Here is a 4,605-nt window from a genome sequence, read left to right on the forward strand (position 1 = left end):
TTTGAGCTGCTCAACCATTCTCTTAGAGTTGCTGATCATCCTTCTATTTCCATTTTTATTCTTACAGATTCTCATGCCATTTATCTACCTCCTCCTCTATGATTTCTTATGTCCTTTCACTATTAAAATGCTCTGATTCTTGGGTAATAATCCTTGCCACATTCTACTTGCAACATGGCATTTGTATCTCTGTCTTGTACTTAATGAGCCTTCCTGAAGGTTCTTCTTAATGGCTTCTCTTAAGAGTTTTCCTTACTTCATTCTGCTGCATTTGACCATGACTCATTCCATCTGACTGATTTTCTGTACTCCCTTCCCACACTGATATCCTATTTTACTTTTCTGGTCCAGTAAATTTCAATTCCAAATGATTTATTTAATACCTTTCATATTGTACATATAAGATATAAAGAAAAATTATAATATCCCTTATCAATATTTTCTGTATCCCTCGGATTCTTCTTTCCTTCACTAATTTTCCACTTTCTCCTGATATTTTTCATATAGTCCTTAGCTGTCTGTTTTCTTTCCTCCCTCCCCATGTTATAATTATGTACATCCATCCCTTTTCTCCACTAATGGACAGGGACTGGCCCCAGAGTGACCAGTACAACATCTTGCATAGAGTAGATGCTAATAAATATCACTTGAATTATGGAAAGCCTATAAAGAACACAATAAAATTGATGATAGACTAAAAAAGGTCAAATAAGGGGAAAACACCACTTATTGTGTGCTACAGTAGGAACAAAATGGACTATAACAGCAGGTTTAAGAAATGAAAATAGATAGACTAGGGTGACATTAAGGAAGATATTAAATAATATCCCTACAGACAAGAAAATTTTTAGAGAATTAGTTCTGAAGCCAAGAAGAAAGAAAGTGGGAAGGACTAAGCTTCTGAGAATAAAGAAACCATTAAAGATAGAAAAGCACCACCAAATTTTGAAAAGGCAAAGTACTCTCGGGTCACATGACCTCAAAACTGAGTACTACAAGATTTTGCATACAATCCTAGTAATTACTTAGCTGAAACATCCAAATACTTTTTTTAGAGAAAGGTGAAATAAAACACGATGTAAGTGGATGAAGACAGTGTTTTAGGGCTTAGAAACCACTTACATTACTAAGCATCAATTATAAAGTTCTTACAGGAATCCAAATTGAATGGGAAGCAAGAATAGCCGACGGAATGATGCACGAGATAGAGTGAATGGTTTTGAAGAGGCGTATGTTTACAAATGATCACTGGCAGGAATATAATAGCCTTTAGGTAGGAGACTAAACCAAGGAAAAACAAAACTTACTTTTACTGATTTTTTCCTTTATAGGCAGATAATGATAATTGTTCATTATTAAAAAAACAAACAACTAATAAGAACAAAATAAAATGATCTATGCTGTAGATTCTATATTATAGATTCTATAATTTCATCACAGAAAAGTAACTCTAACTGTTCTCTTTTTCTAGAACTCCCTTTTAAGGAAAGCAGAAAGAAAGTCTTCTTCTTCCTTTGTGTTATGTGACTCTACTGTCCTAGATAGAACTGATTGGATCATGAATTAATGCTGAAACCAAAGAAAACCAGCTAAAGGCTGGATTAGGAGCTAAACAGGTAGCCTGCCAAAAGAACTCTACTTAGTATGGGCATGCCATATTGGATGCTGACTACCAGGTCAAATAGGATCCTCTCCCTTAGCGAGTATTTTTTTTCTTTTTTATTTATTATTCCAGGGTTTTGTGAGGGCACAAACATTATAGTTACACTTTATGTCTTTGCCTCATCCAAATGCGGGTTAAAGGCATGCCCTTGCCTCCCTTTAGTGCTCTTTTATTGTTGTTGTTTGTTTGTTTGAGACACACAAATAAATGCACTCGGATACACACAAAAAACAGAAGCAATAATAACAGTAGAGGTAGAGGACATAGAAAAGAAACAGAAGTAATAAATAAGACATAGAAAGAAGGAGAGAGAGGGAAGGTGAGAAAGACAGAATCATAAGAGAACAATAGAGGCCTAATTCTGGGGGATGATGTTATAACTGATTCCATAGAGCTGCTTTTCTGTCTTGAGTCATGAAGGAAGGACTATTGTCTTAGTTTTCCATGAATCCTGAATGTGGAAGCTGTTGAGAAGGTTGACTGTGGCTCCTCACTTTGCTGGGCATACATTATAATAAAATTTTATTACCTATGTAAATTTAAGCAATTTTTGCCACTAAAAGATGCTAACATAGAATAATGGTGTGCATTTTTTGGAAGCTCTGCCTTTTTTTTTTTTTTTTAGAGATAACCATGCATTACAAACATCTTACTGTGTCTATAAATATATTTCTAGAATATCTTTTTCATAGCAGCATAATTCTTCTCCTGGACATATCATAATTTATTCAAGTCATCCCATTTTCCTGTGTATTTAGGTTTCTGATTGTTTGTGGATACTAAACCATGCGGAACTCAACATCTTGTGGCTGTGTTATTTCCTTAGAATAAATTCCTAGGAACTTTCTGTGTCGAAAGATACCACTATTTTAAAGACAAATTTTCTCCCTAGAAAGTTATACTAACTTATATGATTACCATAAGTATGTAAGATTATCATTACCTTTTATTCATATGCCCATTAATACTAGGTAGTAACATTGCATTAAAAAATGAACCATATATCAAATAAACAATCGTGTTGCTTCAATTGCAATTTATTTGGTAGCTGCTAAACTTGTCCATTTCTACATTGTAGACCATCTGTATTTTACTTCTTTTTGGAATACATCTTCGTATCTCCTTAAAATGTTTCTATTAGTGTAATTTTCCCATTTTCATTTGTGAGAACCTTTTATGTAATAAACTAGTAACCCCGTGTCTTTTCTAGTGTTTGATTCTTTCTCCTAGATCATAACTCACCTTCCTTTTTAAAATATTGTTTATGACATATAGACTTTTTATAAATTTATATTGAAGCATATAACTTTTTATTTTGAGATTCTTTCTAGACTATATGATTCCATTAAGTGACATAAATCTCAAGGGGAAAGAACAGTTTAATTTTTTCTCATTTAGTAATAAGAAATGACACTTAGTGATAAAAATAAGATAACTGCAGATAGTTTCACACCTAATAATGTTATAAATGTTTCAAAGTGTTATTGCCTTAATTAATTGATAATAAAATAAGAAGTAGCTAAATATGAGAGCTAATTTTGTTTCAAATTATACGACAAATGGTTCTCTTAGAATCACAGATATATGTTATTAAGGTCTCCAAAAGGTATGCCTTGGGGTATGCTCAAATGGTACCAATGCTATATTCTCTCATAATAAGTGTAATTTTATGCATAAAAGTATATATTCAGATATCAAGTTACTTAGAGTAAATAGGTAATGGGAAGTAAGAAAATTACTAAACTAAATCACATGGAGTCAGGCTATCAAGGAAATCTGCATATGCCCTTGATGTCAGAAAAGCCTCTTACAGTAGATCTGATAAAAGTTATTTTTTACTTGGTTTTCCTCTCATCCATTATTTCCTCTGGGAATAGCTTAGATGATGCAAGAACTTTACTGCAGACAGAATGGCTCTGCTTACTGTAATGTTGAATTCATCAAAAGTTTTTGTTTTAAAAAAAAACAGCTTCGAAAATTCTCAAGTAAACATTTGTTGTGGAAGCTTCAGTGGAATAATTAATCGTGATCACATTTTTGAGAATTATTTCAAATACATTTGTACATGTCTTCTTTACGGTTCTACATCACTCTGATCAGTTTATATTTGTAAACTTGATAAGTAAGAATGATATAGAGTGCTCATATTGCTACAAAATTAGCTGATTAAAAAAATCTGGTGAAGAGGAAAGAAGAGAGAAAGTGAAATACACATACTCACTTACACACAATGATGGCTACACTTCCATTTTATACATTAGTTGCAAGTACTACCTTTTCGCTATTTAAAAAGTTTATACAGAAAAGTAAGTAGTACTTTTCGGTACCACCATTTTACTAGTTGATTTTAAGATATAGTGTTCTGTTTTCTGCTTATTTTAGAATTCTAGTCCTAAGTTCCCAGCTAAACTGCAAATTCTTATGTTTCATTATATAATCCACATAAGCTAACATATTTCCAAAAGTAGATGTATCGGGTGTCATACAGTTCCCTTGCTGGAACAACCCAATTATTCAAGTGTAGCTTGTGACAGATATTAGACACATTTTACTGTTAGTTCCTTTGTTTTATATTTACCTGCAAATAGACCTTGAAAGCATCTTAGGAGGGTCTTAGTTGGGGAGCCCAATTACTTATATTTCTTTTACTGAGGAATATGCATCCTTTACATGATAAGATCCTTCCTTTTCACTTGCTGTGTAAGTAATAACCTGCAAAACCAGCCAAGTTAATATTAATGGTCAATAGGGTGACAGATGTGGAGCTAGATTTCTCTTGCATCAATATCTGATTAAATCCTAATGATAAAATTGTTGCTCTGGTATTTTGTACTCACAATTCTCAGAAGAAGGAATTGGGGCCTGATATAGTTTGGATATTTATCCCCTCCAAATCTCATGTTGAAATTTGATCTCCAATGTTGGAGGTGAGGCCTGATGAA

This window comes from Propithecus coquereli, unplaced genomic scaffold (assembly GCF_000956105.1).
Source record: "Propithecus coquereli isolate 6110/MARCELLA unplaced genomic scaffold, Pcoq_1.0 Scaffold342, whole genome shotgun sequence".
Classification (NCBI taxonomy): Eukaryota; Metazoa; Chordata; class Mammalia; order Primates; family Indriidae; genus Propithecus; species Propithecus coquereli.